Genomic DNA, 16,743 nt, shown 5'->3' with positions numbered 1-16,743 from the left:
GGGTAGCTTCACACTTTGCTCTGTTTACGGGGGAGTCACGGATGACCCAGCAGTGTTGGACACTCTTTGCTATAGAGCTAACAAGGTGGTCTCCTCCCTATATTTTATGTGGTGATTTCAATTTTAATGGCTCTTGGGATGGATTGCAGGATTTATTAACACCCACAACCAAGAAATATCAGGGACGTAAGCTTCGGGTATTTAGGGCAATGGCTGGCATCCAAAAAGAGCTAGGACTGGTGGATGCTTGGGTAAAGCTACATAGCCCAGACCCTGGATATACTTACTACTCTGCCCCTCATGTAAAGCTAGTGCGACTTGACTATTTCTTGATATCCACTGAATTATTAAAGAGTGGAAGGATGGAATTATATCCACGGACTATATCAGATCATAATCCATTAGTATTTGACTTGGAGCTGGACGGGTTTGAGCATAAGGTCAGGAGGTGGACATACGAAAGAGGGCTTCTTAAGGACCCTGAATATTGTGACTATATGAGAAAGTGGATAGCTGAATTTTGGGGATTTAATCAGGGGTCAGCCTCAGTAGAGATGGTTTGGGATACTTTGAAAGCAGGAATACAAGGGGAAACCTTGAGCTTCACCCTCAAGAGGCAGAAAAATTCCCAAATTAGAATAAATGACCTGCAGATGAACCTGAGGAATGCAGAAAGACAATTGATTATAGCCATAGAAACAGGTGAGGACATAAATAAGGTTCAGGAGGAGGTCACTATAGCTAAAGCAGCAATTAACGAGGTTACCGCACAAAGAATAGCAGAGAAATATCTTGCACAACGTTCAGAAGGGTATGAGTATGGAGAAAGATCAGGGCACCTGTTAGCAATAAGGGCAAGTCAGAAAACAGCAGCTGGGGTCATCAGAGAGATTAGAGATGGCAAGGACAGATAGTGTCAGATGTGGACGGAATTAGGAAGGTGTTTCAGAGATATTATGCGGAACTATATAATGACACATCTGTATTTTCAGATACAGAAATGCTAGAAATACTAATAAGATTGTAAGATTAACGGAGGAGGAGCACCTAGATATGGCAAATCAAATATGCACCCCAGAATTAGACAAGGCATTGAGCGAACTTGCAACCGGGAAAGCCTCAGGTCCGGATGAGATCCCCTTAGAATTTTATAAAACCTTTAAAGCATTATTGCTCCCGATAATGATGGAGTTATTTATTCAGGTACAGAGTGGCGGGGAAACACCACCATCATTGGATATGGCTAACATAGTGATTTTTTTTAAGAAAGGGAAGGTCCCACAAAATCCGGCTTCATAACGGCCGATTACGTTAATCAACAGTGATGTTAAAATATACTCAAAAATACTGGCCGTCCGATTATCCTCGGTGATCAAGAAATTGGTAGCACCTAGACAACATGGGTTCGTCCCGGGGAGAGATACTACCGATCATATTCAAAGAGTGGTTACGCTCTTCGACGCTACAGCAATGGCAGAGGAGCCCATGGCAGTCGCATTTTTGGATGCAGAGAAGGCATTCGATCGGTGAACTGGAAATATTTGTGGCATGTAATGGAGTACTATGGTTTTGGGAAGAAATTCATCTTAGCGGTAAAGGCTATATATAGGTCACCGGGAGTGAGAATACAATTAATGAGGATGTCCATGCTCTCTGTTGTTGTTTGCTCTATATATAGATCCCCTGCTTAGACAGCTGGAAGACAGCAGTAGAATTCCACCGGTATGTAGGCATGGATGGGATACAAAAGTCCTAGCATATGCGGACGACATAGCCATTATAACTCCTACTCCAGACCTGGCACTAAAAGAAATTGACGAGGTGACAAGGAAATTTGGAAGGTTTTCTGGATATTTGCTAAATAGAACCAAAACGCAATTATTGACAAATCAATACGTGAACACTCAGGATAATCGGAGGGTTGAACACGCAGTGTATCTGGGTATTGATATTACACCAAAAGTAGGAGAGATTATTAATCTGAATTTAGATCCAATACTCACGAAAGCTAAAAAGGATATGTGTAGATGGAATAATCTACATATAACTATAATGGGGACACATATGGTTAAAATGATCCTCCTTCCTAAACTTTTGTATATATTTCGCGCTGTACCACTGAGCTTTACAAATTCTAGATTTAAGGAGATAGACCGATTGATCATGAGATTTATTTGGGCATATGGCAAGTGTAGAAGAGCGAGCAAATATATGACTCTTCCGCGAGAAAGAGGGGGGTGGTCCTTACCTAACATGAAACTAAACCAAATGGCAGCAGCTTTTCAGTACAAGCGCCCATTATGGGGGGCTAAGAAAGAAGGGACCGAAGTAGTGGACTGTCCTAATATCTATGAACTGCAGGTGGGAGCAGCAGCCAATGGTTATTTACTAACATTTCACAAACCTGGATTTTATAAGAAAGTCCAATATAAGGTATTAGAGGTGGCTTATATATGTTGGGAATTATGGCAAAAAAAGAATGGGCTTGGCAGATTTAATCACTATATATATTAAAGAATAATCCACTGCTTCCTGAAGTGTTTAAGGATAGATATATGGTAAAATGGTCTCCCCTAAGTATAGAACGGTTAGGGGACTTTTTCGACAATTTTGGTGTTAAGACGTTTGGGGATCTCCAAGAGCAATATGGTTTAGAGCAAAGGGATTTTTTAAAATATCTACAGATATGAGATTACCTGGGGAAAAAACAGGGGGGGGCCCAGGGATTTAGAAGTAACCAACTGCTCGATGACATTTTGGTGAAATCCGATATATCAATCAGGTCAATATATTCACTGTTGATGGCAGAACAACCTGATGACTTGGAGAAGTACAGTGAGAGGTGAAGAGATAAGCTGGTTGACGGGAGTAGCAACTTTTTTAGGTCATTAAAATTGGGACAGACTATTCTACTCTCATCGTCGCTGCAAGCACAGCATTATAAGACCCTGTTCGACTTGCATCATACACCAGCGCATCTTGCCAAATGGGGGAGCTCATCAGAAACAAATTGTCCGAGATGTGGGACATTTGAAACAGACATTGTACATATGTTTGCCACTTGTGGGGAACTAGCGACTCTGAGAGATGGTATTCAATCTGTTCTGAAAGGGGTCCTGGGACATGATCTGGACCTTACCCCAGAGACTATGACTCTAGGGGTCGCTGCAGAAACAGGGGGACGCCATAGAGCATTTATCTTTTTGGCCATGGCGGTCTATCGAATATGTATATCTTCTGCATGGTTGAACTCACGCCCACTGTCATGGCAGCAATGGCTGGGCAGACTATTATCTGTTTTTCACCTGGAAATGGCACTATATGAGCGCAAGGGGAGGCGGGCTAGGAATAAAGGGAAGGCAATATGGGGGCAATTTCAGGATTGGATTCTGGCCCATTAACATCTAATTAAATCTGGCTCTCCCCTCAATCTACAATAATTGAAGCTTCCCTCCTCCAGGCTAACTGGGCTATGCATTAATTTTTTCCTTTTGTGAATTTGTATATCTTGTGCAAAAATGATGTATGACTGTAACTATTTCTTATTCCTTTCCAAATAAAATAAATAAAAAGAATTTAAAAAAAGGAGAGAGAGGGGAAGCTGCTCCGGTGGCCTTCACCTGAAATGGCTGCCGGCAAAGACACAAAAAATTCAATCAACAGAATAAAATGGACAGGTATGCGGTCCTAACATGCGCACAGAATGAGGGCGCGGTTCTCCTGGTGAGGATCGACTGAGTCAGGGTGATGAATCACCAGAACTGACTCTTTGGGAAATCGTGGCCACAATCTAAAATATACAGGGCACCCTTGAACCTAAAATGGACTCAGTGGTAGCAGAGATGTCACTACTTTGCGCTGAGGTCAACAAAGAAAAAGACCATTTAAGACACACACAAAAGAACATGGCAGACATCTTTGACACAACGTCAACGCTTCAAAAAGCCAAGTAAACCGAATACAAACAGACAATGCGACCATGCAGGCACAACTGGAAGACATAGAGGGCAGGGCGCAATAATATCCATCTGGTTGGGGTGCCTGGTCGGGGTGCCTGAGTGGGTGGAGGAGCTCTGCATGGCCCTCTTTCTAGAGGACTTTATAATGAATATCTTGCAGCCTAATGGTCTCTCCCAATTTTTCTCTGTTGAGCATGCCCACAGGGTGCCTATGACTGCTCCCAGGACCACTATCGGAAGAATATTCAACCACACAGACAGGGACACTATACTTCAGGCAGCACACCACAAGCAAGGCTTGAAAATTGAAAATGCCAGTCAACCTTTACCCAGACTTTACATTCAGGGTCCAGCAATTGCGCTGCAGCTTTCTAGAAGTCAAAAAGGAACTTCGTAATCAAAACATTAAATACATAATGCTCTTCCCCACCACGCTGCAAGTAATTTCTGAGGGAAAAGGCTGGAGGGATGGTGCCCTGCACCGGGCGGCGGAGTTAGGAGTGCCGCCCAGCCACTGAGGGGAAGCTCGAATTAAGGGGCAGATGAACAGTGACCAGTGTGAAGTGTTGGAGGAGGAGCATGCAAGCAAAGAAAGAAGACTAATCAGCTGTCACCGGTGACCGACCCCTAGTGCAAACGACGGACCGGAAACTCTGCCACGATAACAGGACAGGTGCCACAGACTGGAACTTTATGGCACTGTGGTTTGCGAATTATGCAGAGAGGGAGATGGGGACAACTGGTTAAGATCTGATGTGGAGGGAGGTGGACAAAGGGAGTCCTAGCTGACAAGTTCCCACCCCCAGTTAGAAGTTAACTATAATGTTCTTATGGGCGACAGGCGCCTTGCTAGCTGGGGAAGGGTGGATAGTTTGGAACCCGTCGTGTAGGGATGCAGGGAGGGGTGCATGTTTACTGACAAAGGGAAGTTCAGGTTCAAGTTACAGAGCAGTGAAAGCGCATGGGTTGATGGGGACTCCTGGGCCCTCTTCATTCCTTTGGGTGATTCATGTACCGACCCCATACACAGAGTGGCGCCCTGACACTTATTCCCCAAACATGATTAAAAATCCTGTCATGGAATGTAAAGGGTTTGGGGGACAAAAATCAAAAGGAAAATGGTACTACAATACATCAAAAGACATAGGGGGTCATTCCAACCCTGGCGGTCAATGACTGCCGGGTTGGAGGACCGCGGGAGCACCGCCGACAGGCCGGCGGTGCTCCCAAGGGCATTCCGACCGCGGCGGTAAAGCCGCGGTCGGACCGGCAACACTGGCGGTCTCCCGCCAGTGTACCGCCGCCCTTTGGAATCCTCCAAGGCGGCGCAGCTAGCTGCGCCGCCGAGGGGATTCCGACCCCCCCTACCGCCATCCAGTTCCCGGCGGTCCGCCCGCCGGGAACCGGATGGCGGTAGGGGGGGTCGCGGGGCCCCTGGGGGCCCCTGCAGTGCCCATGCCACTGGCATGGGCACTGCAGGGGCCCCCGTAAGAGGGCCCCTACAAGTATTTCACTGTCTGCTTGGCAGACAGTGAAATACGCGACGGGTGCAACAGCACCCGTCGCACCTTCCCACTCCGCCGGCTCGATTACGAGCCGGCATCCTCGTGGGAAGGGAGTTTTTCCCTGGGCTGGCGGGCGGTCTTTTGGCGACCGCCCGCCAGCCCAGGGAAAAACTTAGAATACCCTCCGCGGTCTTTCGACCGCAGAGCGGTATTTCGGAGGGGGGAAGTCTGGCGGGCGGCCTCCGCCGCCCGCCAGACTTGGAATGACCCCCATAGTCCAGATATAGTACTCTTACAAGAGACTCACCTCCTAGGTAACTCTTGTAGAGCCACGACCAAAGGAGGATACACAGCATGATAGCGTATACGGGCTACACTGCTGACTCCAGAGGCGAGGTGATCATGCTTAAAAACTCGGTCCTATTTATCCCCCAGAAAACATGGACCGAATCCTACAGGAAGTATGTTGCCCAGTCGGGCATATGGGAGACAGCCCCATTAACCTATGTTCGATATAAGTTCCACCCCGCCACCAGCACCTTACGCTGCTGGGGCTGGGTGACAAACAACTGCTCGACAGTATATTAGTCATGGGGGTGGACTTCAATGCCACTCTATCTGCAGAACGCGGCAGACATACACAGACCCGACTCATACCCTGGGACCCTACACTAGCCACTTTTGTCGGCGATGGAACTTGCTGACACTAGCGCCATGCGCGAAAGCACCAACATACATTTTTATTCAGGGCACACCAGAGTCTCTCCAGACGAGACTATATATTCACTCAAAGTACCCACATGACTCAAGTAGTGGATATACGTCACTTAGCCCAGGGTGTATATGACAGTTTCCAAGTATGGTTAGAGTTATGGGGACGGCCCTCTGGTCCTTCGGGACCTAACGGGTTTACGCCTGGCACCTCACAGACAAATGATTCATGCAGGAGCTGGAAATGGCCACGTCTCCTATTTCGAGGTGACTGAGTGATCGGTTGAGTCACAGTTAACGCTATGGGAAGTAAACAAAACACCGATCGGGGGCAGGCTTACTCACTTATTGCACGGGGTGGAAAACAGAATCAATAGAGAGGATAGGGGACAGCCCTGTCTGGTCCGCAATGTAAAGAGAACTGATGAGACACCAATCCTCAAACCCTCACTCTCGCCGTTGGTTTCGCATACAACATCCCATTTCAGGAAGGTATCTCCAGTGCCCACCTTGCGCAGCACCTCCTATAACTAATCCCAAGCGAGGGAATCAAATGCTTGTTCGATGTCGAGGTGGGCCAAAGCATACGGACCCTTCTAGGAAGCTAAAGCATTCCATACCAGCGAGAGTCTCTGTAGATTGCAGAGGGTATTTCTCTTTGGTATAAAACCACATTGATCTTCATGAATTAGGAGGGGCAAATGTGGCCAAAGTTGGGGTGGAAGAACCTTGCTCAGGATCCTTGCATTCACATTTAACATGGACTATGGACAATAGGAAGCAACCTCAGCTCAGGTAACATGACTATGAGGGCTTCCCTCTTAGGGGCAGCGAGTATCCCCTTCCCATATGCTTCAGTATAAACTTCGGGGAGTTTCTTGGATTTTGTGCCCGCCCTGCATTGTTATATCTTCGCTGGCAAACCATCACCACCAGGAGCCTTTGCTGTCCTTAGTGTCCTTATTACCACATTATACCACAGCATCCAAAGTATTCCTCTCATCCCAGGTGAGGGACATCATCTCCATGCCCACCAGGTAACTGTGCCGGCCAAAAACTGAACACGAGGTGGAGGTCCATACAGGGCCTGTAAATGAGTTGCAAACACCTCAAGTATGCCTTCTTGCATACATATCATCTTCCCCATTTTATCGCAGTTCCCTGCTAAAGGCGGGATGCGCATCTCGTTACGAAAAAGAGTGGCAAGTAATCTGTTTGCCTTATCCCCTTCCATATGAAGACATTGCTGATAGCTAGTATGGCCAAATGTATCTATGTGATCCCATGTTTCCAGCAGCTCACGCTTACACTCCCGCCATTCTTTAAATCATTGGAGCCTTTCTACCAGCTGGCCCTTAAAATGACCTAATCTCAGTTCCAGGATATCTAACAACATGGAAAGTTGTTGTCTCATGCTGAAGTTTGTTTTCAAACATTCTGAAGGTAGCACTGCCTTCATGGCATCCCATTCTATTGCTCTTGTTGATACACTACCCTAGTTGTCTGTAAAGTAGTGACTGACTACCTCCTTCACCATCTCATTAAAGACTAGGTTGGATAGGGCCTCCACCTGCAACCTCCATAAGGGTATCCTCAGAGCCTCCCTGGACATCCTAAAGGAAACTAATAAGAGGGATTGATAAGATATGTAATGTGCTAGGTAAGAACTAGCCTCCAGACAATGTGGCAATGCCCCGGATGCCAAACAATAATCTAAATGACTATAAGTATCTGTGGCAGGCACAAAGCAGAAGTCTGATTTATTGTTAGGGTTTCTCGCACTCCAGACATCCTTCAACTCCAAACCTGCCGTAACCTCCAGGTGGGAACTTAACATTGCTGGTTTAGTGACTGCCTTAGGGGGAAGATGGTCCATTTCGCCATCTAATACACAATTCAAATCTCCAGCCATAAGGACTTCATAGCCCAGGCACTCCTCAGCTACATCCATTACTGCACCAAAAAAGGCCCCATCATCAGTATTCGGTGCATAAACATTAATCAAGCAGATATCTCTGCCATCCAAGGCACCTGAAGTGATCACATACCTCCCTTGATGATCCAAGGAAACTCCCTTAGCCACAAAGGGGTCCCCAAGGGCCACCCAGATTAGGACACCCCTGGCATAACTAGAATTACAGATTGCAAAAACTTGAACCCTCCATCTGCGCCACAGGCTCATAATGCAGTCCCCACAAGTATGTGTCTCCTGTAAGAATGCCACTGCCACCCTATAGCACCGTAAGTAGGAGTACTCTTGTCTCCGGTTATCAGGTTGACCCAGACCCCGCACGTTTCAGGTCACAAACTTCCATTTGGAGGCCATGGTTATCATAACTGTCATTCGTTTCCACATCTTGGCGTGCACCCTGCGGTCCAAGCCGATAGTCTCCCTTCATGTAGTAGAGTTCAAACGGCCAAACATTTTTATGCCAATACCTACAAAACACTTGAATTAACAACCATCAAAAACAGGAAACTTTGCCCCCCTCCCACTGGCAGGCCAACTACGCAGTCCCACCGCTTCAGTCACTCTGAGGCCAGAGTCCCAACTGTAACTGTAGCGTTTTGCTGTGAGCTTTTCACCCCTCCCCCTCAAAATGGCGAGGCCAAAGGCGCTCCATCCACATGAAGCAAGACCTCCACCCACCATGACCTACCCACCAGCAACCAGCTAATCAGACCCCATTTCTACATTAATATGCAAAAACTTGTGAAAAATATGCTCTTGGAAAAAAAGAAAGAAAAAAATCACAGATACAGGTCACCCAATGATAACCATGTCAAAATTAAGGCAAATCAGTCATACGTGAAACTTCGATGCAGCGCCTCCATATTACATAGATCAGTACTGTGGAATCAAGCTGCTCAGTGGAAGCCTTGTTTACCCTTCTCCCGTGTCTCATCTGTTCTCAGTCTGTATCATCACTACAATAACCATCACCTTCCCTGTGGTCCTGAAAGGATTCACAAAAATCTGGCGCACAGATTGAATCTGCCAATGTGCCGTCAGGACACACAAGTATCTTCCGAGCGATCACAATGGAGCCAGTAGCAGGTAGCCTGAGGGATTCCATGCAGGACTGGGGTGTACAGAAAGGAGGGACCACACATGTGGTCTCCTTGTATGCTGATGATGCCCTGCTTTACTTACGTCAGCCTGAGTCCTCTGTCTCTATTTTGTTGGCACCTCTCACCAAGTTTAGCAAGATATCTGGGCTTTCAGTTAACTGTAGTAAATCTAAACTGTTCCCAGTGGGAGGATTGGCTGGTACGACTGCAGAGGCCCTCCCTCGGACTGCCCTGACATGGGAGATGAAAAACGTCTGATACCTGGGGATTAAATTGGCTCATGGCGCAACTCAGTTTGAGGGTGCTAATATGGGGAGAGTGTTAAAGAGACTGAAACCATCCAGAACACATAACGTCTATCCTTGATGGGGAAATTGGCAATAGCCAAAATGATTATACTACCCTGCTGCCTTTATATCTTCCAGAGTAACTTATATGAGATCCTTAGGCTAGTATTTCAGGAAATTAAAAAACTAATCACTGAATTTTTATGGGCCTTGGGGAGGAAACGCATGAGCTTGTCAGGCGTACCTGGGGCGGGACTGTGACTCAGACTGCCTCACTATCTTGCAACACAGCTGCAATACGCAGTGCATTGGATGGCTGATAGTGAGAGCTCGGAAACCAGACTGCTGTGGAACGCCTTTAGAGTTAATTCCTTCCTGCAGTTACTGGTGATGGGTGCTAGGGTCTCACCCACTGTGCCGTTTATAGTGAAGCAGGTATGCAGGTCCTGGCAGTTTCACACATCATTAAGGGGAAAGCACTTACAGGGAGGTCAGCTGCAGGCAGGTTAAAGCAAATTAGCCACTGAAGCTTCACGCAGGAAAACTAACTTTATAAAAGTTACTTTTCGTGTAAATGTATCAAAACTCCAACTTCTACATTGAACTCCATTTTTAATAGATCCTAAAACCAAATTACTGAATGGGCTCTGTAGCTTATCCTAAATCAAAGTTACGAAAATTGTATAAATTGTATTTTAATTGTATTTTAGTTTTCATATAGAAACAACTATATCCCTACATAGTGAAAATGGCTTTTCAGGGTAGCCAGTGTAGGAACATGCCAACCGTAAATTCTTAAATGTTCCAATTTTGTAAGTATTAGGCACCTCACAGGCTACAAGGCCTAACTGGGGGTGGCTTGTTTAATATTTAAAAGTAGGGTTTCTTCTTGTCAAAAAAGATTCTTTTGACAAGTCTGCCTGCAGTTTTAGAAGCTGCAGTAAACAAGCTAAACATGTAGGAAAGAAGCCATGCTTTACTGGTTAGTCTGACTGAAGGCATAATACATGGTACAGTCCACAAGCGACATTTACCTTCTATGCCATTGGTGTATTTCCTACAAAATATACTATGTTGTTTCTGGGAAGTTAAACATGCCAATTGGGGATAAGCTAATTTTACATTTTATGGGTCAGAACACATGCACTGGGGACTAAACAGTAGTGCTCAGGTATGCTGCGTTTAAAGCCTAGCATCACCAGTCAATAAAAAAGTGGGGTGACCAAGTAAAATAAAGGGAATTTTCTAACCTCCCTATATGTTTGTACTTTGTTTTATTTACATGTTGCGTCACTTTGTGTGTACCTCATTACAAACATAAGATGTTTTGATGTCAGATGTCATAGAAGTAACATGCACATACTCTCCAGGTGCTCTATAACAACTTGGGCTTTATAGTCATCTACATCACATCTATATTCTGCCTCCTCTTTGTTACATTGGTACTCTGCAATGTGCTACCACAATGGTTATTAACATGTGGTCCAGGGACCCCTGGGGATCTGCAATACCTATGCAGGGGGTCAGAAACTGCTTTTAAAATGTATACATACATATATTAATAAAGTTCATTTAGATAAAGAAGCAAAATTGAAAAATTTGAATGTTCTGTAAATGCGAAGGAATTTGAAACTGGAGCCTAAAAATTAAGCTGATATCCTCAGACTGGTTTTGTGGGAGCAGTACAAGTGCATCAAACAGAATATAATATGAATGATGGGTGGCCTCAATTGAACTAAAAAAAAAGCTCCAGTCTTTACATTGGAATTGTATTTTTGATGTTTTTAGATTTATTTGTGAATTCAATTTTTCAGCATTTGTGTATTTATTTGTTTATTGGGTTCATTGTGCGGGTTATGTTGCAGGCTCATTGAGTCATTGAGCCTGGGAATATTACCGTGCACCAGTTGAGACACTGAGGGTGTACAGCATTTTCTGACTTTGGTGGACTTGCTCATTTGACATTGGAAGGCCCAGTAAATTATTGATGCTATCTATCGTTCCTAGCACCTTTGGGAAATCTGCTACTGCTGAAAATATCGTCCCCACTAGATAAATCTTCAGTGAGTCTGTAGGAAATATGATGCGCTAGTCAATCATATCCATCAGGGTGTTTATGATCAGAGGAAGTATTTTCAAAAAGGTGGGCTGTGTTGAGCCAGGTACCATGCTTACTTTATGCTGGAATGCGCCTGTTGCACAGGAATGCAATACTGCAAGTAATTTCACAAGTACAAGTATGAGGTTGTGAAACCAATGTTCATCTCCAGTATATCTTCAATGGCAAGCCTGACCTGGTGTATGATCTCCATGTTGAGATGATACATTGTTAGGGCCTGAGACAGCATCATATTTAAAAGAATGGGTGTTTTCATAGTAATCTTGTGTTGGTCTCCATTTTGAGACTAGTATTGCCCTTTCATGATAAACCACTTGGATTTTTTTGCTCCAGCAGAAGGGCGTGATCAACAGTACTGGAATCTTGGTGAAGTACCAAGAAATGCTGCACAAAAGGTGCGCATCCATTTGGAGACTCCTTTTATAGGCCCCAGAAGTTAATGTTTGCCAACTGTGGTGTGTTGTTTGTATAATGGTATTCAGGTAGTTCAGTTTGTCATTGTACCACTCTTTTCAGTAGATGATATCCTTAATATATTTTCCTTCACTTTTCTGTATCTGCACTTCATTTATTTTCATTTTAATGTGTACATTGTGAAGGTTTCAACTCAACAAACGGTCATTTCTAGGGAATTTTTCAAGATGCCTAGATTTACCAACTCCCTGTGGGCGGAGGCGGCTTTTAGCCAAAATCCCTCCTGCTCAACTTGTGTCCCTCAAACACTGTGACTATTAGCTCTAGAATTTTAAATCCATTACAAGTGAATAATTAAAACAAACCTATGAAATCATTTTTCCGTTGTCATTTTACTATGAGGGCATGTGAGCCAACTTTATGTGTCATGTATACCACAAGCCTTAGGAATTATTTCAAACATACAACAATGCCAGGCAAAGATGAAATAGGCCATTACTTAGAACAGCACTTTTCACTAGATGACTGGCTGGACAGGTTGCCACCGTTTCATGATATGCTGCTGCTATATAACGCAGATAGCTACTGTGGTACAACCTGGCTATCAAAATATTTAATCAGTTGTCTATCAGACTGCAAAATATGGCTTCAAGGCTAACACATTATTATTATAAAATATAGTTGTGATTCTACAATATGAGCTTGTTTTTCTTCAATAGGTCCATATACTTCCTCGACCTCCATCCTCCACAAATGGCCTTACTGGCTTGGAGCCCACAACCGACTTCTGTGAATTGCACTTGCAAATGTTTCTAAAGTTGTGAGGTCTGCTATACTGAACAATCTGCAGAAGCTGTGTTCCATGGGAGAATGCCATGAATTATCAAGGGTTTATTTTATTTATTTTAAAACTTGTGTGGGTTTCCAAAATGTTCTTATGACATACCTAGGAAATGTAGAGATTACTATCAATGATGTTTTTTGTGATTCCACTCTACACCTCTTATTTCTACAACCTGCATTTCCTTTATTTTTTTATGTCTCTTGTATTTTTGCTTTTCATCCATGCATTTCAATTTGGCATCGTTTTCCTACAGTATTTCGCTTCTCCTTCTCCTTTCTCCCTTTTTCTCGGTTAATGTCTGGTGATGAAAAATCACTCCTGAATTCAACAATGGTGGCAGTTAATGTCACCTACACAAATGGAGTATCTTTCTTCAATAGCATACTCAATTCACTGCTTCTCTACACCTGTTAACTCCCTCAAATCCCTAATATATCAGAGTGCAGACCTTCTACCCTAAACATCAACTGCGAGCATTAACCTACATGGTATATATAACTTGCTTTTTGTAGATTTGCAGGGCACAATCTTGGCTCAAAGGCATTATTAGGGCGCTTCACAGGAGCACTGTGCCGGAGGTTCCTTTCAATGTACAGAGCCCCCCCCCCCCAGGTCTGGCGGTCATCTCTAAATCAGGTAATGTGCTCTGCCACCCTGACGAGTGGACTACCGTCGATCAACCCTTAAATGAGGTTGTAAGTGATTTGCCGAGGATTACACGATGTTGAACAAAGGCACAGTAGAACCTAGTTTCCAAGTTTTACATGGGGTTGCCATCTGCTAGCATATTTTAACCGGTCTGGCCTGCATTTTTAAGCTCACGCCAATATAAATACTGGGGAAAGCAGATTTGTTTTAATTATTTTCTGAAATAGAAGGTGGGAAACATCAATCACCTAAAGAAATCACTTAAAAAGTGTTTCAGCACTAACCATATTTATACTTTTTCAGCGCCGCAATTGCGGCGCTTTTTGACGGAAAAACGGCGCTTACTTACAAAATACAATTGTATTTTGCAAGTTTGCGCCGCTTTTGCGTCAAAAAATAACGCTAAAAAAGTATAAATATGGCCCTAAGTTTAAGAATATTATATACGTGTGGTTAAGCGCTTCAGCCCCTCACACGATGGCAATGCGCACTATACAAATGCCACAATAAAAAACAACGGCAGTCTTGTGTTTATTTCGGAAAGGTGACGAGAAACGTAGATGGCAGGGGTCGCCTCGCTGACGCAGCACCTACCGATGCTCTCCGGGTGGGCGGCCGGGGCCTCCACAGCGTGCAGCGCGGTGCCCTTCCCCGGGCGGGAGTCCAGTACCTCTTCCTCGATGCGTTTCCTGGTCAGGTCGGTTCCACAGACACCGTTTTTCCGCCAACGGCTTCGGTTCAGTGCTGTGGTCAAACTTTGGGCGTGTTCTAGAATCTCTTCAGATGCCTCACACGGGAGCGGCAGCCGGGCGAGGAGGGCCTGCCGGACGAGGGTCCGGCTTTGAAAGTAGTCTCGGATGCCCCAGTCACAAGCAGGCTACACGTGTTTCTTTTTTCTTCCTCTTTCGCTTGTAGCGGGGGTGCAAGAAGCGGAACCCGCGTTGGCGAGGGGAAACCCCGGTGGTCGGAGGAGGCGTGCGAGGCGCCCGGCCTTCGATAGCCCAGGAGTAGGTGTGCCCCTGACAGGCAGGTGCAGTCGGGAGATCATAGACCGGTTTTGGCAGTTCTGTCACCAATCTTGACAAACTGCAAACGATAATGCTGACAGGCCCAGTGGTGCCAAAGTATTTATTTACTTGTATATTTAGCCTAGTGCCCGCAACAGGAAATGCTACAAAACACAACATAGACACATACCATTTTCCCAAAGAAAACTAACCTGTATTTTGCAAAGTCCCTAGCTGTGGTCTTTGGCCTCTAGCTAAGCCGGCACCTAGGGAAACCTACCAAACCTATACATTTTTTTAAAACTAGACATCTAGGGGAATTCAGAATGGGGTGAATTGTGGGGCTCTCACAAGCTTCTGTTACCCAGAATCCTTTGCAAACCTCAAAATTTGGCCAAAAAAAACACTTTTTCCTGACATTTCGGTGATAGAAAGTTCTGGAATCTGAGAGGAGCCTCAAACTTCCTTCTACCCAGCATTACCCCAAGACTCCCAATAAAAATGGTACCTCACTTGTGTAGGTAGGCCTAGTGCCCGCAACAGGAAACGCCCACAAACTCAACATGGCCACATCAAATTTTTACATTGAAAACTGACATGTTTTTTGGAAAGTGCCTAGCTGTGGATTTGGGTCTCTAGTTCAGCCGGTACCTAGGGAAACCTACCAAACCAGTGAATTTTTGCCTAGAGGAACCCAGGATGGGGTAACTTGTGGCACTCTCACCTGGAGCTGTTACCCAGAATCCTTTGCAAACCTCAATATTTGGCAAAAAAACAAAAACTTTTTTCTCACATTTCGGTGATAGTTCTGGAATCTGAGAGGAGACACAAATTTCCTTCCACCCAGCATTCCCCCAAGTCTCCCAAGAAAAATGGTACCTCACTTGTGTGGGTAGGCCTAGTGCCCGCAACAGAAATAGATCACACAACGGTCAATGTTGGTCCTTATATGAGGGCAACTGTTGACCCTGGGGTGATCCATTCCTGACGCAGGCACTAGGTACAGGCACTCAAGTGGGGTATCGTTTTTATCAGGACAGGTGGGGAAACACTGGGTGGTAGTAATTTTGTGAATCCCAGCATATTCCTATAGTTTGTGTGACAGAAATGCAAGAAACAATTGAGTTTTTATTCAACATTTCACCTTTGCAGGGTATTATAGGGTAAGAAAACTTTAGGGAATCCGCACAAGTCACACCTCTGTGGACTCTCCCGGATGTCTAGTTTCCAGAAATGTCTGTGTTTGGTAGGCTTCCCTATAAGGCCGCTGAGCCCACGACCAAAAACGCAAATACCTGCCTTACAAAACCAGGTTGTTTTGTGATAGATAATTATGATGTCTCCAATATACAATTTTGGCAGTGGAATTTGGGGCTGAACTAAATTGGGGAGCACCCAAGAGAGCAAGAGAGCACCCTCCCTGTGCTTGCCGCGGAGGCCCCCAAGCCATGATGGTCAGCAGCCAGAGGCCAGCGGGGGGGGGGGTGGCCTGGTGGCTAGGCCAGGGCCGTCAAAGCAGGTAGAACTATTGGAGCAGTTGGAGCCATGGCCCGAGAGAGTGAGCTCCGTGAGACCAGGAGCGTGGGGCGTGGAAATCGTCGGCGACTCATCAGTGAGTCCCGGAGTTTGGTGCGCGCTCAGCTTGCTTGAACGCTGAGTGTTGATTGCGACAGAGTGAGGGCCAGAAACGTGCTGAAACCGCATGCTGAAAACTGTGCACAGGTGATTCCCACCGACCCACTCCCTCAAAGTCCACCAAAACCCCCACAAAGCCTGGCACACCTACAAGGCCTGTCAATTTCCCACTGTGCTACTGCCTCTAGGCACATAAAAGGCTAAGAAGGAGTGCGGAAGGGGCCAGGTGCAGAATGGTGGAGTAGTGGAGTGCCGTGATCAGACTTTGCCCTATGCTCCCAGCATCTTATTAGACCCGCAATAGATCTAATCCACAACAAAAACCGCAATCATAAGAGCCACTGGCCAAATTTAAAGGCAATTTACAAGGACAGTCTACAAGAGCTAAAGAGCCAAAAAGCCACTGGAGCCACTAAAGCTATAAGGGGGCTCTCAAAGCGCTCCACAGAACTGCAACATTGCATGGCACTTCAAGCAGTCAATTGCGACTGCCTCTGAACAGAGTATTACTTGAGCGTGCTCGTGCCCTCCCCACCCCCGGC

The 16,743-nt window shown here is 45.5% G+C and overlaps 1 protein-coding gene across 2 annotated transcripts in view; it reads right to left on the bottom strand.

Moving 5' to 3' along the window:
• LOC138286570 (post-GPI attachment to proteins factor 4-like) overlaps window positions 1–14,575 on the bottom strand; it is a 92,872-nt gene extending 78,297 nt beyond the window's left edge. For both annotated transcript variants that reach the window (XM_069226965.1, XM_069226963.1), the window contains exon 1: window positions 14,154–14,575. The gene's annotated coding sequence lies outside the window, so the exon portion shown is untranslated. The remainder of the gene's footprint in view (window positions 1–14,153) is intronic.
• Between the last annotated feature and the right edge of the window lie 2,168 nt (window positions 14,576–16,743).

The sequence above is a fragment of the Pleurodeles waltl genome, chromosome 3_2, assembly GCF_031143425.1.
Source record: "Pleurodeles waltl isolate 20211129_DDA chromosome 3_2, aPleWal1.hap1.20221129, whole genome shotgun sequence".
In the NCBI taxonomy this organism is placed as follows: Eukaryota; Metazoa; Chordata; class Amphibia; order Caudata; family Salamandridae; genus Pleurodeles; species Pleurodeles waltl.
Note: the sequence above shows the minus strand (reverse complement) of the source record. Positions and strands in the feature narration are given on the sequence as shown.